The following is a 20,034-nucleotide window of genomic DNA, read 5'->3' on the forward strand; positions in this document are numbered from 1 at the left end:
CCCTATCCACCTTATCTCACCCTCTGATTATTTTATATGTTTCAATTAAGTCACCTCTCAGCCTTCTTCTCTCTAATGAAAACAGCCTCAAGTCCCTCAGCCTTTCCTCGTAAGACCTCGTAATGTGGCAGGGGGATGGGAGCCAAATGCACAGGTTAGTGGGCAGTAACAAGATAATAACTACAGCCTGTAAGGAACTAGATAATGAAGTCAGTGTGACTAAGAGGAAGAGTAGACACAGAGCAGATGATGAACGCTGATGGACAGGTAGTCTGAGGTACATTTGTTTCAATGCAAGAAGTGTGTAGTGAGCTATCAACGCAAGGTAGCTCAACTGTGGGGTCCTGACAAAAGTTATCTCAAAACTGAACGAGTTGAACTGCTGGGACAGGACAGATTTAGCAAATATCATGTGTGGCACAGCACAATTTTTGACAAAACAAATCTGAATTCTCAGACAAAGATGCATGAAAACTGATGCTATCATAAATCAGGAACTATATTCAGAATTCTCAGAAAGCTCAATGAGAAACTATGAAGAACTACTGCAATATTTATATTTTATTATCTACAATCTGATTTAAGTATTTCACAAACAATGAAAACGCATATTTTTTCACATTTTTCATTTCAGTGGTTCAGCCAGTTATTTTCTAACCACCATCTTTATCAGGCCGGAAAGCCATAACTAGTGGAGTGCCACAGGGATCAGTCCAAGGACGAGAATTATTTACTCTCTATATTCATAACTTAGAGGAGGGGACAAGGCATAAATTCATTCAAATTTGCTGATGCTACAAAAATAGAGTAAGGGAATGTTGTCATGAGGACATAAAGAATCTGCAAGGGGATAGACAGGTCGAGCAAGTCGGAAAAAAGTTGGTAGAGAGAGTTTAAAGTAGGAAAGTACACTTTGGTAGGAAGAATCAAAAGATAGACTCGAAAGAAAATGCATGGTCGGGGACTTGGATGCTCTCGTCCATGAAACACATACTAGCATGCAGGTGAATGATTGCTTTGTTGCTGACACATGTACTGAGATACTGTGAAAAGTGTTGATTTGCATGCTGTGTAGGCAAATCACACCGTACAAAGTGCAGAATAGTGTTACAGCCAGAGAGAAGAGGCTGAGAGAGAGAGATCAGAATTAACATTTGAGAGGTCCATTCAAAAGTCACAACAGGAAAGTGGCTGTTCTTAAATCTATTTGTACGCTTATTCAAACTGATATCCTCTGCCTGACAGAAGAGGACGGAACAGAGTATAATCAGAGTGAGGGGGTATTTTGATTATGTTGGTTGCTTTCTCAAGGTAGTGGGAAGTGTAGATGGAGTCAATGGATGGAAGGCTAGTTTGCGTGACGGATTGGGCTGTGCTCATGATTCTCTTTCGCTTCTTGCAGTCTTGGGAACAGCAACTGCCATACCACACAGTGATGCATCCAGATAGGATGCATCTACAAAAACAGGTAGGGTCCTCATGGACATGCTGAATTTCCTTAGCCTCCTTGACCATCATGTCGACATGGATTGGCCAGGACAGATTGTTGGTGAGCAACATTCCCAGGAACTTCACACTATCAACCATCTCCACCTCAGCACCATTGCTGCAGACAGAAGCTTCCTGAAAAAAATGACCAGCTCCTCCATTTTGCTTATGCTGATGGACAGATTGTTATCTTTCCATCATGCCAGCAAGCACTCAATTGCTTTTCCTGTAATCTCACTTATTGTTGTTTGAGGTCCGACCTACAATGGAAGCGTCATCAGCAAACTTGTAAATGGAGTTGGGGCCACGCAGTCATGATTGCATAAGGAGTATAGAGTAGGGGCAGCTTTGCTGGGCACCGGTGTTGAGGCTTACGGTGGAGCTAGTGTTGTCATCTATCCTTACTGATTGTGGTCTCTGGGTCAGGAAGTCGAGAATCCTGTTACACAGAGGGATGCTGAGGCGCAGGTCTCAGAGTTTAGAGAGGAGTTTGTTTGGAATTACAGTGTGGAAGGTGGTGCTCTGATCAATAAGTAACAGCCTGATGTAGGTATCCTTGTTATCCAGACATTCCAGGGATGACTGTCAGGCCAGGGAGACGGTATCAGCTGGAGACCTGTTGCAGTGGTAGGTGAATTGCAAAGGATCAAAGCACTTTGGTAGGTTGGAGTTGATGTGAGCCATGACGATGGTGATGCAAGTAATTAAGAAGGCAAATGGAATTTTGGCCTTTATTGTAAGGAGGTTTCAGTTTAAAAACGGGCAAGTTTTTTTGCAACTGATCAGGCTATTGAGGAGGTCACACTTGGAGAAATACAAGAAAGGATACACAGCCATAGGAAGCAGTTCAAAAGAGACTCACTGGGCTGATTCATCGGATCATGATTTATCAAGAATGGTTGCACAGAAGGTCTTTATTCATTCAAGTTTAGAAGAATGAGGGGTGATCTTACTGAAACACAAAATTTTGAGAGGGCTTGACAGGCTAGATGTGAAGACAATGTTTCCATTATTGTGGAAATCTCAAACTCAGCAACATAGTTACAGAAGAAGGGAACATTTATTGAAACCTGAGATGCAAAGGAATTTCTTCTTTCAGCAGGTAGCGATTGTTTAGAATACAAGAGAATTGTGAAAGGTAGATCACTGGAAGTATTTAAAGAAGGTGGTAGATAAGATTTTTGAAATAGAGAACTTGAGCGCTCTGAGAAGCTGGTATAGAAGAGGAGTTGAGTCCTGGGCAGGTCAGCCATCTCTTATCGGATGGTGAGGTAGGGTCAAGAGGTAGAACATCCAGATCCTGGTGCTATTTATGTTTTTGTCTGCTTGCTAGAACCGATAAGGAGTTTTATTGTGCTACATGGCCAAGCGAGCTGCTGACACAGAACAAGACTGAAATAATTTGCTCAATAAAACATTTCATGCGGCTTTATGGGATAAATAAAACTTTCATCTACTACTTTGCTGACATCAATCAAAATCTGCTCAATTGAAAGAAATACATGCAGTTCAGACAACTTTATGTCATTCTTCCCTTCAATGCATCAAGTATATCTTTGTTGCAATTCATTAAAGTATGTCTTTCTCAGGGACTTAAAATATGAAACAATACATAATACTGAAGTGTACAGCAGTGAGCACAATGTTCCAATTCCAAATTCTTTTCGATGGATCGGGAAAAATATCTGCTACCTGCAGCTTCATCCTGAATATATTCAAATTGTTCCAGTCCTGAACCATTTCAGACTGTAGTTCGGATGCTCACATCTCTCACTATTTGGATTTTGTTTTGCGATTACATTCTAAAGTGCAGACTACAGACAAGAACATTGTATTTTTGAAAAAGTAATATTATAAAATTGGATAACTTCATAAACCATGATAATAAAATATTAATTGCTTGCTTCAGTTGAAAGGGTTCTTTATCTTGCTCATATATTTGAAGCCAAATTATTTGTACATACTTCCTTCAACAGATTGGCTAGTTTAGAAAATGTTTTCACTGTTACCTGTATAAATTTCAACCTCATATTTAGGTCATCAAGCTGGTGAGAAATCTTTGGAGAGAAAGAGACATCAAGCGGAGATAACTGACATCCCAGATCATTTAATATTTTGACTTCTTGTTTGACTGGGGCAATTTCTTCTTTAAAAACCTAATGGAGAGGAAGCGTATAAAATCTGAGAAATATCCTGAAATTAATGATTAAATGTTAATAAGAAATTAAGTTAAAACTAAAATCCTAATATTAAATATAATATACAAAAGCATCTGCTGGAAATGACATTTAATTAATAAAGATCTCGAGTTAAAAGTAACAGTGACGATGAAACTATCATAAATTATTGTAACAGAAAACTGAATTCACTAATCTATTCTTTCGGGAAGGGAATCTGCATCCCTTCACAATTCTGGTATCTGACTTCAAATTCACAGGAATATGGTTGACTCTCTACTGACTTCCAAAATGGCCTACCAAGCCATTCCTGGATGGGAAATGAATGTTAGCCTTGCTATCAGTGCCCTCATCCTGTGAAAGAATGCTTTAAAAAATGTGGATTTAATAAATGTAAAAGTAAGGAACAAAACAGGACAAATCAACTCAACAAGGCTTTGAAGGATAATACTACTTAGTCCTGTTCTTCTTTCTTACGTTACGTTCTCTCGCATGAAGGGTCGAGGCCCGAAATGTCAACTTTTGTGCTCCTGAGATGCTGCTTGGCCTGCTGTGTTCATCCAGCTCCACACATTGTTATCTCGCATTCTCTAGCATCTGCAGTTACCATTATCTCTCGCAAGCAAAGGTTGATGTGTTTCAAAACCCAATCTCAGATTTTGCAGGCAGTCCTTAACCTGAAAAAATACCAAATATGTATAAAGAAGAAAACTGGAGGTGAAACCATTCAAACAATTTTCATTGGCACAACAAATGTTCAAACTGTAAAAGCAGGTTAAGCACCTGTATATGAGGACACTGTACTCAAACTTTAAACAGACACTTACAGCCAACAAATGCGAGAAACATCCATTTCTTTCTGGATTACCAATTTTGCTGTTGAGAAAATAGGCCTAGACTTAGCAATGTAAATTCAAACAAGATAGCACCCTCTCAGATCTCAACACTCGCAGTCGTAGAGTTCTGTTTTCACAGGTTGGAGTATAATAGCATCAAGTACAATACACCAAATCTTCTTTGGTACCTTTTCCTTCCATAAAACTGCTTGTAATAGATGCGCACAGAATTCATTTTATACACATTTAAATGTTTCTAAGTTCAAGAGGCCAGTTCCAGCACTTCGACTTGCATCTTCTTCATCATCACAACAGAACAAAATAAAGACCCACTCTTTCTAAGTCACGTTTTCAATTGTTAGTGACAAGGTGAAGTGCGAGAACTGCTCACTCGATGTTAAAATCACTTAACTATGTACCTATATATTTCAATCCTGTGAAATATGTGGAATGAATTCGAGAAAAGGATTAATTGTTTTGCTCTGGGAGAGAGCTGGTACAGATAAAATAGGTTGAATGGCCTTCTCCCATGCTAAAAATGTCCATAACTGTTCTTGGCGCTGCTAAATTAAAGTGGGCATCCTTTCATTATGACTGTGAGGCGCAGCATGTTATGATAGATGGCATAATGGAGAAATCCTTTGTTATTAATGAACTTTTCAGCACGAGGCATCCTTCCGAAGTCAAATGTTCGACCTATGCCTGTTGCACTGACTTGGTTCCAAACACTTATAATGTGGAGGTGCTGGTGTTGGACTAGGATGGACAAAGTCAGAAGCCACATGGCATCAGGTTATAATCTGACAGGTTTATTTGAAATCACACAAGCTTTTGAAGTGCAGTCCCTTCATCACGTGCGGTCAGAGAGGAAAACACACAGGCACACAATTTATAAGCAGACAGATCAAAAGATCATACAACTGGTGTGAGTGGAGTGTCAGATAATAAGTCTTCATCCAGGATGTTTGTTTAGTTGCAGATATTTTGTTGAAGAAACACACAGCTTGTAGTCACAGTCAGTGTGGTGTGTTATAAATTCCTGGTTTTGAAATAAAGGTTAAAACTCTAAGACAGATTCTGAACACAAGCCTCTAAACTACAAGTCAGAGTCTGACCCGAGATGTCACCTTGTACATTCCTGTTGCGCTGCCTGATTATCATGACAGCACAGCACTGACATTGACTTTATAAACACTTTACTTGCTTATACAGGCTACCAAGAGTGTTAGAGAGTTATTATCTGACACTCCACTCAGGCCAATTCTATGATCTTTTGATCTCTCTGCTTATAAATTGTTTGTCTGTGTGGTCACCTCACCAACTGCACCTGATGAAGGGGCTGCACTCCAAAAGCTTGTGTGACTTGAAATGAGCCTGTTGGACGATAAGCTGGTGTCATGTGACTTCAAACAGTCGTAGACTGTGTTTTCAGTCCTACCGTGACTTGACAAGAAGCCAACTTCTTAAAATTTATAAAATGAGAAGTATGTCGAACCTTGAGCCTTTAAAAAAGGAAATATTACAACCATAGTACAGTCAGACAGTAAAGAAAGAAGGAATGATTTAATCGACTGTGTCTGACACCACACAATTAATCCCCCTGATGGAAGAAAGATTGGCTGTGTTCTCTTTCTTCAGGAACATTCAGCTAATACCACCTTACTACTGCTTGTTTTATTCATCTGGTGTTCCATCTAATTCCTTTCAGTCTTGGTCAAACCTTCATGTAATTTATTTAAATTTTCAAGAAAATAAATTTAACTTTATATTCCACAATTTTAACATTTCCTTTTAACGTTTGAATGGTTCACTTAGTACACTTCACATGTGGTGTTCATAATTGGAGAAGATGGTGGAAAAATCAAGATATATTGACAAGTAAACAAATGGCTAACTTCTGTTTTCTTGTCAGTAATGCCTTTTGAACAGAACATAAAGTTGCGGAACTATGTAGAGATAACAATTTAAAACTGGGAAGACCACTGTTTGTGGTCCCCACACCAACCTCTATTCACTGCCTACTGACTGCATTACTCCGCCTTGGCAACAATGTAATGTTACGCTTGTCTCAGCACAACCTTGGCATCTTGTTTATCCCACGATGAACGTCTGACCACACATTCATGCAATCCCTGAAGCTGTCTCTTTCCATCTTTTCAATACTGCCTACCTGTCTCTTGTCTTGGCTCATTAGCAGTGAAACCTTCATCTGGAACTACTTCACTCTGGGCCTGACAATACCAATGCATTCCCTGCTGGAGTCCCACTTTTGCCCATTGAACACTTGAGGTCATCTAAAACTCCAGTGCATGAGTCTCATCTTGAACCAAGTCCTATTCTCTGTACTTTCCACCTAACTGATACTATTAACAGTAATTTTATTGAATTCTCATTTTTGTTTACAAATCGTTCCTTGGCTATGCCTATCGCTACTTTGGTAATCCCCACCAATCCAACCATACTTGAGGATATCTGCACTCGTCTAATTACGTCCTCTTGCCCACTCTTGATTTCAAACGGCCCACTACTGGTTGCCAAACATTTAATTGTGTCGGCTTCAAACCCAAGAAGAGACTTCCTCCACCTTCAGCGAGCAAACTCGCATCCAGAACCTCAACCTGAGCACAAATCTTTCAAAACTCACTAACTTCCTACACCTCTTAGCCTCTGTACATTTCCTCTTTTAAGGCACTTTTTCAAACAATCCTCTTTGATCAAGCTCTTGATCATCTGAACTAACAACTTAATAAGGCTCAGTTGTATTCTGGGATCGTTAATACTCCTTTCAGATGTCTTCAAAGTATCCCTCCATTAAAGAGATTTTATAAGTGGTTGAAGTCATTGCCAAGCAGAGGGGGACGAATTGGGGAGTTATTTCAAAGAGCTATGATATGCCAAATGACCTCCTTCCACACTGGCCAACTCTGATTGCACAAAAGCAAAAATGATTTTCAGACTTGGGAAGATCCTTCAAAAATGTCACAAGTAACCAGCTTTTGGGCAGAGTCGAGCTGCTGAGATGATAGACCAGGATTTAGGGGTACCAGGAGTGATAATATGCTGAACACAATCAAATTTTGAGGTTGTACAAGGATGTGGTCTTCAGCATTTTTGACACTTGGACCATCTTCCTTCCTTTCCACTGAACAAGTCAAATAGCGGCAGCACAATGTTGCATGGCCGCTCAAGCTTGCTCCACCATTGATGATGATTGTGGCTGGTCTTCCACATCAATTAAACTTTTGCTCATATGTCATCCGCTTTTCAAAACATCGATCTATTCACGTGTAGTATCCCTCTCGCTAACTTCATGAGAATTCTATTCAAATTCCGTGGGCTGAACAGTTGGTTTGTGATGCAGAGTGATGCCCTGCAGAGAGGGCTCAATTGCCACACCAGTGAGCTTACCACAAAGGATCTTCGCCTCAACCCCTTTACTTGCCCGAGGCATGGTGATCTTCAGGTTAAATCATAACCAGTTGTGTCTCTCTAAGGAGTGGCCAAATGGCGTGGTCAGACTTCACCTTTAGTCCTGATAACATGGCAACAAGCAGATAACTCACTTGATGTCACTGACCAATAAAATCCTCAATTATACTCATATTACCAATGTGATATCATCAGAAGGCATGCTCAACTAAGTTTTAATTTACAAATTAAGTTAACAACCATTCAATCAATATTACTTCACTACTCATATTACTGATCGTCTCGATACAACATTGCGGTTACATCTGTTAATAAGTGAAGTGTAAAGTAATTGCACTTACTGTGGTTTTATCAATGTGATCCTGCAATGCGTCAATAAACAGGTCATTCACAGGTTGCCAATCAATGTGGACCCCCTCAGCTGTTATCACATGAGACTCAAGATCATCCAGAGCTTTCTGCAGTTCCTGAAGTTTCTCTAACGCCTTTTCCACCTTGTTCTGCCAGTTGCTCGCATGGGTTTTCAATTGCTCCCAATTTTCCTTCATGTCAATTGACTGCTTGCAGACAGCTTTGGCAATTCTCTGGGCTCTCTCTTCCGGAGTAGATTCTGGAAATATGAAGTGCAAATAATTTATCAACTATTCATGACTTGGATCTATAGAACTTAAGTGTTCTTTCTAAACCCCTTTCCTTTAAAAGGTCTCTGGACTTTCTCCTGAAATTGGGAATACATAGTATAAGACTAAAGATTTTATGACAGGCACATCAATGATAAATTCTCTAATTAGCTAGCAGGTCACGGAGCCATTAACGGGGAATCACGGAGAACCAATACAAAGCCGAATAAAATTCGGCCGATATTTGAAATTTATGACTACCAAGCAAACTTGAAAAAAGGAAAAGGATTAGAGTGACTAAACGGGTAAAATTCTCAACAAAAGATATGAAAAATCCTTTCAGGATATCTTTCATAGCTATGAAACAAACATCCAAAATAAACCAACTTTCATCTTTCAGGACAGGCAAGTTAGAATGACAAACCCTAAGTCTCCCCTGCAAAGTTCTCTCCAGAACTCACTTAATGAGGTTGTTAAGACACATCGAGATCACAAAGTGTGCAGCTGGACGAACACAGCAGGCCAAGCAGCATCTCAGGAGCACAAAAGCTTAGATGTTGGGCTGAGACCTTTCATCAGAAAAGGGGAAGGGGGAGAGGGTTCTGAAATAAATAGGGAGAGAGGGGGAGGCGGATTGAAGATGGATAGAGGAGAAGATAGGTGGAAAGGAGACAGACAAGTTAGAGAGGTGTGGATGGAGCCAGTAGAGATGAGTGTAGGTGAGGAGGTAGAGAGCGGATATGTCATTCCGGGGAGGACGAACAAGTCAAGGAGACGGGACGAGGTTAGTCGGTACGAAATGGAGGTGCGGCTTGAGGTGGGAGGAGGGGATAGGTGAGAGGAAGAACAGGTTCGGGAGGAGGGACAAGCTGGGCAGTTGGGCTCGTTTTGGGATGCAGTGGGGGAAGGGGAGACTTTGAAGCTTGTGAAGTTCACATTGATACCATTGGGCTGCAGGGTTCCCAAGCGGAATATGAGTTGCTGCTCCTGCCCCCTTCGGGTGGCATCATTGTGGCACTGCAGGAGGCCCATGATGGACATGCCGTCTAAGGAATGGGAGGGGGAGTTAAAGGAGTTAAAATGGTTGGCGACTGGAAGGTGCTGTTGTTGATTGCGAACCGAGCGGAGGTGTTCTGCAAAGCAAACATGAGATTTTTGTCTTCAACCTTGCACTCACTGGAGCACTGCAGCAAGCCTGAGACAGAGATTTTGGCCAGGGATCATGACGGGGTGCTCAAGTGACAGGCAATTGGAAACCTGGGGCCATTTTTATGGACAGAATATAGGTGTTCAGCCAAGTGGTTGGTCAGTCTGTGTTTCGTCTCCCCGATGCAGAGCGAGACAATATTGAGAGCAGTGAATACAGTAGACTAGATTGAGTGAAGTGTGGGTAAATCGCTGCTTCCCCTGGAAGCCTTGGATAGTGAAGCGGGAGGAAGTAAATGGGCAGATGTTATGCCTTCTGTGGTGGCATGCAAAGTGCTGTCGGGTTATGGGGAGGTGTTGCGAACGGATAAGGAGTGGACCGAGGTGTCCTGATGGAATGGTCCCTGCGGAAGGCTGACAAGGGAGGGGAGGGGAATATATGCCTGGTGGTGGGATCTTGTTAGAAATCGTGGCTGATGTTCTTCTCGATGTGGATATTGATGGGTTGGTCATTGAGGACCAGGGTACCTCATCAGGGGTGAGGCCAAAGTGTAGGAGATGGGTTGGACATGGCCGAGAGCTCTGTCAACCACGAACGCAAGGAATGCTCAGTTGAGGAAGAATGCAGACATTTCGGAAGCCCTCCAACAGAAGACAATATCATGAGAACAAGTGGATCTGTCTGGACAGTCCTGTTTGAAGATTTTAGGAAGTAAGACTCTGTTGTTTGTCATAAAGGATATGGTTAAGTGATCATATTCAAACTGAAGAGACCAAGAATGTGAGCCTGCAGAATGGGTGGAGAACCATGCCTCTAGGAATTCCTCTGCGTGTCTACGCTTGGCTTGGGCTACTATGGTTACCTTGTCCCAGTTTCATATGAGTGGCGTGATTCTCCACCCATAATGCAACCAACAAACAGATACAATTGGACCGCACATACAAACCCATACAGATCAAAACCCGAAATGACAGTACTCATGGTAACAGACCGGACAGTATAAATTCCAGACAGAGTAAAGTAACATTGTTTCGTTGGAGGCTCTACTGGTGATGTCACCAATCATGGTGACGAAACGTCTCAATGAAAACAAGCCAGCTCGGCGAGCAAGTCAACAACCTCAATTTGAGCTACCTTGTTCAAGTGTTTCATTTTTGATCTTGAATGTTAAATCTCGCTCCAACACAGGGACGGAGGATTACTGTTAACAGCTGCATTCTAACTAATTCAAATCGAATCATTGTTTTGACCAGTCCAGAGATGTGCAGGTTAGGTGGATTGGGAATGCTGAATTACCCACAGTGCCCACACACGTGTAGGTTAGGTATATTAGCCATGGGAAATGCAGGCTGACAGGGATAGAGTAGGGAATGGGGATGGGTCTGGGTGGGATGCTCTTTGTAGGGTTGCTGTGGACTTCTTGAACTGAATGGCCTGTTTCCACACTGGGGATTCTATAAAACTAGGTTTTACTGAATTAGTGAGAAAGTGAGTTTATCAATTGCTAAACGCAAGAAGTCATAAGGCACCACAAATACACACAAGTTAGAAACAAGAAATTAGCTCAAAAAACATAACCGTTAAGAGGGATACGGATAGTTCAGCCTTTGGATTGTTTGTGAGGAATAGAAAGTGGGATGTTGTGGCCACTAAGTTGGGCGATCCCCGGAATGCTTATGTGAATTCAGCAGTTAATTTTGAGATTCTTGTTGAATTTCTTTTGACCTTGGTTCCTTTTTGACATTGCCCTGGTTTGCAGAGCTCAGAGCAAGAGATTTTCTTTTCTTCTTACCTGCAGCAGAGGCCTATGAAATGGCTGTCCTAGAACTGTGACCTCCACAACTCCGTAGACCACACGAGCATAGTCGCCCAGGAATACACACACACTGACATTAAAGAACTATTGGGATAACAATACTCAGCATGGGACTGGAAAAGACTGCATGTAGAAACAGAAAACAGCTGTAAATAGTGTCAAGAGGTGAAATAAAGTTATAAATCAAAATTAATGACTCTTTGCTTGCGTGCTCATTGTATTCAGAACAAAATCAACAAATTCGTAGCACACATACAGGTTGACGGGCATGATTTGAGAGCTATTACAAAGACATGGTTATAAGGCGATCAACACTGGAGGTAAATGTGCAGGGCTACGTGACATTCCAAAAAGACAGGCAAGAGGGAAACTGACTAAGCGATGAAATTACTGTGAGAACAAGAAACGATCTTCAATCGGAAGACATAGAATCCAATTTTATTTATTTGCTAATGGGAGGACGACATCACTAGCTCGGCAGTGTTTATTGTCCATCCCGAATTGCCCAGGGGACAGTTCAGAGTCAATCATCTGGCTGTGGGTCTGCAGTCACATGTAGGCCAGATCATGTAAGGATGGCAGTTTCCTTTCCGAAAGGACATCAGTGAAGCAGGTGGGTTTTTCTGACATTTGACAATGGATTCATGGTCATCATTAGATTCTTCATTCATGATTTTCTTTTGTATTCAATTCAAATTCCACCACCTGCTGTGCTGGGATTTGAACACAGGTCCCCAGAATGTTATCTAAGTCTCTGAATTAACAGTCCAGCAATAATACCACTCGGCTATTTCCTCCCCAACCTTGGAACAAGAAAACCTGTAGTTGACTCCCACATGGGGAAAAACACTGAACCAGGAGCTTCTTAAACGGGGTGATCGCCTCTCCTTACATTTTAAGATAGCTATGAATAATCAGGACCTTGGGGGAAGCTACGAAATTGGGGGAAGGAAAATTACATCAGTATTCGGTAGGAGCTGAGCAGTATTAATTGGGAGGAGCTTTGATTGAACAAGTCGGCATTTGATACGCGGGAGATATTTAAAGACCTACTGATCAGCGTTCAGAACTGGCCTATTCCAGGGAAGGAGGAATGACAAGGATGGCAATCTAAGGACATATGGACAGAAGAAATAAAGGAGGAGGTCATCTGTCTCTTCCAGCTCGCTCCGCCATTCAATAAGGTCATCGCTGATCTTTTTGCGGACTCAGTTCCACTTACCCTCCCATTCACCATAACACTCAATTCCTTTCCTGTTCAAAGATCTATCTGTCTTGGCCTTTAAAACATTCAACCAGGGAACCTTGACTGTTTCACTGAGCAGAGAATTCCACAGATTCACAACCCTTTGGATGAAGAAGCTCATCCTCAACTCAGTCTTCAAACTGTTCACCCTTATTTTGAGGCTGTGCCGCCTGGTTGTAATTTCACCCATCAGCGGAAACAACTTCCGTGTTTCTTTCCTATCTATTTCTTTCATCATTTTAAAAGGTGCTATTAGAACACCCCTCATTCTTCGAAGTCTCAGAGAGTGCAATCCAAGTCTCCTCAATCTCTCCCCATACAGCAACATTTTCAATTGTGGAATCAATCTTGTGAAGCTCCTTTGCACCCCCTCCACTGCCAGCACATCCTTTCTCAAGTGAGGAGACTAAAACTGTACAAACTATTCGACATCAAGCCTCACCAGCACCCTATACAACTGAAGCATCCCCTCCCGATTTTTAAACTCAATTCCTTTGCTGTTCAAAGATCTGTCTGTCTTGGCCTTAAAAACATTCAACCGGGGAATAGCAGCATGCTACAATTTTTCACCATTTAACTAATACTCCATTTTGCCCTAATTGCTACCAAAATGGAGTCTCACATTTACCATCGTTGCACTCCATCTGCCATTGTCCATTCACTGACACTTTCTGCGTCCTTCTGCAGATGTTCATTATCCTTTTCACACAACACTAAAATGAGTGGTAGAGTAATCTGTGAACTGTAACTGAACATAGAAGAACACAACGCAGAACAGGCCCTTCGGCCCTCCATGTTGCGCTGACCTGTGAACTAATCGAAGCCCATTCCCCTGCACTATCCTATTGTCAAACATATGCTGATCCAAGGGCTGTTTAAATGCCCCTCATCTGGCTGAGTTAACTTCATTGGCAGGCAGGGCATTCCACGCCCTTAACACTCTCTTAGTAAAGAACCTGCCTCTGACATCTGTCTTAAAACCATCACCCCTCAATGTGTAGCTGCACCCCCTTGTACAAGCTGAAGTCATCATCCTCGGAAAAAGACTCTCACTGTGCACCCTATCTAATCCACTGACCATCTTGTATATCTCTATTAAATCCCCCTGAGCCTCCTTCTCTCCAATGAGAAGAGACCCAAGTTCCTCAGCCTTTCTTCATGAGACCTTCGCTCCAGACCAGGCAACATTCTGGTAAATCTCCTCTGCACCTGTTCCAACGATTCCACATCCTTCCTGTAATGGAGCGACCACGCAATATTCGAACCGAGGCCGCACTAGCGTTTTGTAGAGTTGCAGCATGACATCACGTCTCCGCAACTCAATCCCTCTACCAATGAAACCTAAAACACCATCAGACTTCTGAACAGCACTATCAACCTGGGTGGCAATTTTCAGGAATCTATGTAGATGGACACCAAGATCCCTCTGCTCATCTACACTGCCAATAATCTTTCCGTTGACCCGGTGTTCTGCCTTCCTATTATTCCGCCCAAAGTGAATCACCTCACATTTATCCATATTAATCTCCATTTGCCAAATTTCGGGACAATTCTGCAGTTTATCCAAGTCTCCCTGCAACCTGCAACATTCTTCCACCACTCCACCGACTTTAGTGTCATCTGCAAACTCACAAACCCATCCACCAATTCCTGCGTCCAAGTCATTTATACAAATGACAAACAGCAGTGGTCACAAAACAGATCCTTGAGGCACACCACGCGTAACCGGACTCCAGGCTGAATATTTTCCATCAACCACCACTTGTTGCCTTCTTACCGAAAGCCAGTTTCTAATCCAAATGGCTAAATCTCCCTCAATCCCGAGCCTCTGTATTTTCTCCGAGAGCCTACCATGGGGAAACTTATCAAAGACTTTACTGAAGTCCATGTACACCACGCCAACTGCCCGACCCTCATCCACATGTTTGGTCACCTTCTCAAAAAACTCAATGAGGTTTGTGAGACACGACCTGCCCTTGACGAATCCATGCTGACTATCTCCAATCAAGTTGTTGCTTGTTGGATGATTATAAATCCTGTCTCTTATAATCCTTTCCAAAATTTTTCCTGCAACACACCTAAGGCTCACAGGTCTATAATTGCCTGGGTCATTCCTACTGCCCCTCTTGAACAAGGGCACAACATTTGCAATCCTCCACTCCTCTGGTACGAAACCTGTAGATAATGAGGACTCCAAGATCAAGGCCAAAGGCTCCACCACCTCCTCCCTAGCATCCCAGACAATCCTCGGACAAATCCTATCAGGCCCAGGGGCTTTACCTACCGTCACACGTTGTGGAATTGATGACACTTCCTCCTTACTAACCTTAACCCTTTCAATTCTAGTAGCCTCTAACTCAGTCACCTCCTCTACAATATTCTCCTGTCCCTCAGTGAAAACAGATGAGAAACATTAATTTAGCACCTCTCCAATCTCCACAGCGTCCACACACAACTTCCCACTTCTGTCTTTGACTGGCCCTATGTCTACCCAAGTCATCCTCTTATTCCTCACATACCTATCGAAAGCTTTCGGGGTCTCCTTTATTTACCTGCCAGTGTCTGCTCGTGTACCCTCCTTGCTCTTCTTAACTCTCTCTTTAAATCCTTCCTAACGAATCTGTAGCTCTCCATCACCTCATGTGAACCATCTGGTCTCATCGTCACATCAGCCTCCCTCTTCTGCTTAACAAGAGATACAATTTTTTTAGTAAACCACGGTTCCCTTAGCTGATCGCTTCCTCCCTGCCTGACAGGGACGTACCTATCAAGGACACGCAATATCTGCTCCTTAAACCAGCTCCACAATTCAATTGTCCCCATTGCCCTGCATTTTGCTAACCCATTCTATGCCTCCTTAGTCTTGCCTAATCGCACTACAAGGGAGGAATGGAGAAGCCGATAGTGAAGGGGACTATCAGAGGTTACAGCAGAACATAGGTAGACTGGAGAGTTGGGCAGATAAATGGCAGATGGAGTTCAATCCGGGCAAATGCGAGGTGATGCATTTTGGAAGATCAAATTCAAGGACGAACTATACAGTAAATGGAAAAGTCTTGGGGAAAATTGATGAACAGAGAGATCTGGGTGTTCAGGTCCATTGTTCCCTGAAGGTGACAACGCAGGTCAATAGGGTGGTCTCGAAGGCATATGGCATGCTTTCCTTCATTGGATGGGGTATTGAGTACAAGACTTGCCAAGGTCATGTTGCAGTTGTATCGGACTTTGGTTTGGCCACATTTGGACTACTGTGCACAGTTCCAGTCGCCACATTACCAAAAGGATGTGGATGCTTTGGAGAGGGTGCAGAGGAGGTTCACCAGGATGCTGCCTTGTATGGAGGGTGCTCGCCATGAAGAGAGGTTGAGTAGACTAGGATTATTTTCATGAGAAAGATGGAGATTGGGGGGGACCTGATTGAGGTCAACAAAATCATGAGGGTATAGACAGGGTGAACAGCAAAAAGCTTTTTACCCCCAGAGTGGAGGACTCAATTACGAGGGGTCATGAGTTCAAAGTGAGAGGAGCAAAGTTTAAGGGACATATGCATGGAAAGTTCTTTACACAGAGGTTGGTGAGCACCTGGAACGTGTTGCCAGCGGAGGTGGGAGACGCAGACACGTTAGCATCTTTTAAGATATATTTGGACAGGCACATGGATGGGCAGGGAGCAAATGGACACAGACCGTGAGAAAATAGGTGACAGGTGAGACAGAGGATCTTGATCGGCGCAGGCTTGGAGGGCTGAAGGACCTGTTCCTGTGCTGTAATTTTCTTAGTTGTTTTGACTGACTAGAGGGAGCGAGGGAGGGAGGAATGGATGGCTGGTGGGAGGGAGCGAGGGAGGGAGGGAGCGAGGACTGACTGGAAGAAGGAATGGATGAATGGAGGGAGCAAGAGGAAGGGGGGGCAAAGGGGCAGGAGGAGGAGGGGGGGCAAGGGGCAGGAGGAGGCGGGGGGGCAAGGGGCAGGAGGAGGGGGGGGGCAAGGGGCAGGAGGAGGAGGGGGGCAAGGGGCAGGAGGAGGAGGGGGGCAAGGGGCAGGAGGAGGAGGGGGGCAAGGGGGCAGGAGGAGGAGGGGGGCAAAGGGGCAGGAAGAGGAGGGGGGCAAAGGGGCAGGAGGAGGAGGGGGGCAAAGGGGCAGGAGGAGGAGGGGGGGCAAAGGGGCAGGAGGACGAGGGGGCGGGGGGGGCAAAGGGGCAGCAGGAGGAGGGGGGGCAAAGGGGCAGGAGGAGGGGGGGAACGGAGGAAGGGAGATGAACACAGCAGACAGGCTGACATCAGCTTCCCTGGCCTCTGATGCTGCATGTCCTGCTGTTTCATGCTCATGAACACCTCGTTACCTCCCATTCTCTTTTGTTTGTGTTTTATCACTCTTCCTCCCTCACTCTGATTCTCTCCCCCTCTCTCACCTCTGCTGGCCCTAATTTCACTCCCTTGTCATGCTCCTTTATTTCCATGTTTCTGTCCCTTTTCTCTCTCCCACCACAAACTCTCTCTCTCTCACTCTGGCTTTATTCACAGGGGGAGAGAGTACAAGAGCAAAGGAAACCAAAGCACGCAGCGCCTTCGGCTGAGAGAGAAATGAAGCACTGCCGGAGATTTTCCAAACCCGGACACAGGGGTTGCCTCTCTCTCTCTCTCGACAGTCTCTGTGGCTGCCCCATCAAACCCCACACCCATTCCCTTCCCATGGTGTCTCTCCACAAACCCACCTCCGGGTAGAAATGCAAACACAAGTTGCTGAAAATGCTCAGCATCTGTGAAGAAAAAGTACCGAGATAACGTTTTGGATGCGATGACCCTTTCCCTCAGAGCTCCGGCTAGAAATGCTCCAGCCTCTGAGACAGGGTCCCCTTGTCGTCGGAGAGCTGCAGGTCGATCTCGGCTGGTCGCTTGGTGCAGGGCATCAAGAGCTCCCCTCAGCCCCTGGAAGGGGTTTGTTCAGCCCCTAACCTTATACTGACCCTGGTTCTGTCCTTCCCTCATCCCCAGGAGCCCCTCCTGCCTTCCCACCTTGTCGTCGGAGTGCTATTCGGCTACGGAGGGTTGTGCGATAAAGATCCTACTTCCCACAGCGGCGGGGTGAGGGGGCATCCCCTCACTCCGAAAACACCTTCTCCCATCTCATCTTGTGGCAGTAGCTGTTCAGCTGCAGAAAGCAGCTCTGCCCGTGACCCCAAACCTCCCTACAACACCCCTCTCCTAAACCGACCCTTTTGCAGTAGCTGTAAGCCATTCAGTCACTGGGCTGTACAATAGTGACTCTCACCATGTCCTCTCACTTCCAGGACGGCTATCCTCGAAACCCCACCCCATTCCAACCCCCTCCTTCCCTTTACCTTGTAGTACGAGAGCAGTAGGCTGTTCGGCTACGGAAACCCGCGCAGGGCTGTATAATAGACACCCTCCCAATGTCCCCAGCCTTCCCTCACCCGGGGAGGGCTATTCTCACCCCCAAAACATACATTCCCAACCCCTCGCCTTGTGATAGGAGCGGCGCAGGATGTGAAACAGGGACCGTGCTCATGTCCCCAGTCCTCCCTTTACCCCAAACCCCGCTCTCACCTTGCAGTAGGAGATAGTTTTCGGCTACTCAGCCCCGGAAGGCGTCGCGGACCCTAGGCCGGGTGCTCGGGGAGCGCAGGCTCGGTGCCAGGCAGCTGTTCAGGCAGGTAGCTGTGCCCAGGAGCCGGGCGAAGAGGCCTTCTCCCACCTCGGATCCCCGCTCCCGGCAAAGGCGGCGCAGGGCTGAGCCACTGAGCAGCGAGCGCTCCGGCAGCCCGGATGCCTGCTCCTAGCCCGGTGGTCATGCTGGAGGCCGCTGGAGAACAGGAGGTTGGAGGGGTCCAGGAGCGTGGTGCGATGATCCCCGCTGCCGAACCGCTGGGTCCTCAGCCCACTCCTGGGTAAAGGGATCCAGACAGCGGACTCATCGCCGAGGCAGAGTCGGGGGGTGGGAAAAGGCGTGAGTAGGACCAGGAGAGGAAGGGGATTGACTGAAAGGGAGAAAGAGACAGACTGTGTGTGTGTGTGAGTGTGTGAGAGAGAGAGAGAGAGAGGGGGATTAGAAATGCAGTCTGATTGCGGATGGGTTGGGTTCAAACAGAGATCTTTAAACTTTGTTCGAAAGAAACTCACAACGCTCCCTGCTGAGCGGGTGGAGAGGCTCGGCTAGAGAGTAAGAGAGATGGAGGAAAAGGCGGGGGGAGGGGCGGCGCAGAGTGGGTGGGGGGTCGACGGAGAGAGAGAAAGGCAGAAGCACACACAGAGGGAGGCAGAGACAGAGAGGGGCACACACACACAAAGACCAAAGAGACAGTGAAAGAGAAGGAGAGAGACAGAGAAGTGCACAGCGAGAGAGAGAGAGACACAGACAGACAGAGAGTGAGGCGCACACACAGAGATGGAGAGACAGAGATTGTGTGTGTGGTTGGGGGTGGGTCTGGAGCAAATGAGAGAGGGGGAGGGGGAGACAAAGAGACAGAGTCGCAGAGTTGTACAGCAGGGAAACAGACCCTTCAGGCCGACCAGATATCGTAACTGACTAGTTCCATTTGCCAGCATGTTGCCCATATCCCTCCAGACCCTTCCTGTTCATGTGTCCATGCAGGTGACTTTTAAATACTGTGAGTATAATAGCCTCTGGCAGTTCATTCCATACACAAACTACACCAGGGAGGACACATTGGCTCCAAATCCATCTCCCATCCTCTGAGAGAAAGAACAGGAAATGACATCACCAACCCAAGGAAACCGAAACACTTGAATAGAAAGCGGGACCGAACTCCAGCGCTTCACCGGAGGCTCACTGATGATTTTACCTGGAATGGTGACGAATCATCTGAAAACTAACCTTCCAGCTCATTGAGCAATCTTACATTCCAGAACCTGAACCCTGAGCTACAAATCTTCTCAAAACTCGATAATGCTTTGCCACTTGATTAACAGATGCATCCTATTTTTTAAAAAAAATAAAGTTTTCTTGCTGGATGTATGACTGACTGATCAATGTTTGTTGTCCTTCCTTAACTGAGCCTTGGGAACTCTGCAGCCCAATGCTATCAATGTGGATTTCACAAGCTTCAAAATCTCCACTCCCACCACTGCATCCCAAAACCAGCCCATCTCGTCCCCACCTCCCTAATCTGTTCTTCCTCTTACCCATCCGCTCCTCCCAGCTCAAGCCAAGCCCCATTCCCTACCTATGAAGCTCCTCCCGCCCCCTTGACCTGTTCGTCCTCCCCAGAGTGACCTATCCCCTCCCTCCCTCCCC

The 20,034-nt window shown here is 45.0% G+C and overlaps 1 long non-coding RNA gene across 7 annotated transcripts in view; it reads right to left on the bottom strand.

Moving 5' to 3' along the window:
• The window catches only part of LOC132208457 (uncharacterized), a 41,810-nt gene extending 21,927 nt beyond the window's left edge, over positions 1-19,883 (bottom strand). Inside the window, exons 1-5 of one of the 7 annotated variants that reach the window (XR_009444534.1) lie at positions 18,327-19,883; positions 11,490-11,636; positions 8,272-8,540; positions 4,143-4,342; positions 3,498-3,644 (exon numbers count right to left, since the gene is read on the bottom strand). This is a non-coding gene — a long non-coding RNA (uncharacterized LOC132208457). Of the gene's footprint in view, positions 1-3,497; positions 3,645-4,142; positions 4,343-4,492; positions 4,542-7,909; positions 8,033-8,271; positions 8,541-11,489; positions 11,637-15,311; positions 16,688-18,326 lie in introns of those variants that run through there. The other 6 variants (XR_009444535.1, XR_009444538.1, XR_009444536.1 and 3 more) reach the window with 6 other exon arrangements.
• Positions 19,884-20,034: the final 151 nt, after the last annotated feature.

This window comes from Stegostoma tigrinum, unplaced genomic scaffold (genome assembly GCF_030684315.1).
Source record: "Stegostoma tigrinum isolate sSteTig4 unplaced genomic scaffold, sSteTig4.hap1 scaffold_400, whole genome shotgun sequence".
Classification (NCBI taxonomy): Eukaryota; Metazoa; Chordata; class Chondrichthyes; order Orectolobiformes; family Stegostomatidae; genus Stegostoma; species Stegostoma tigrinum.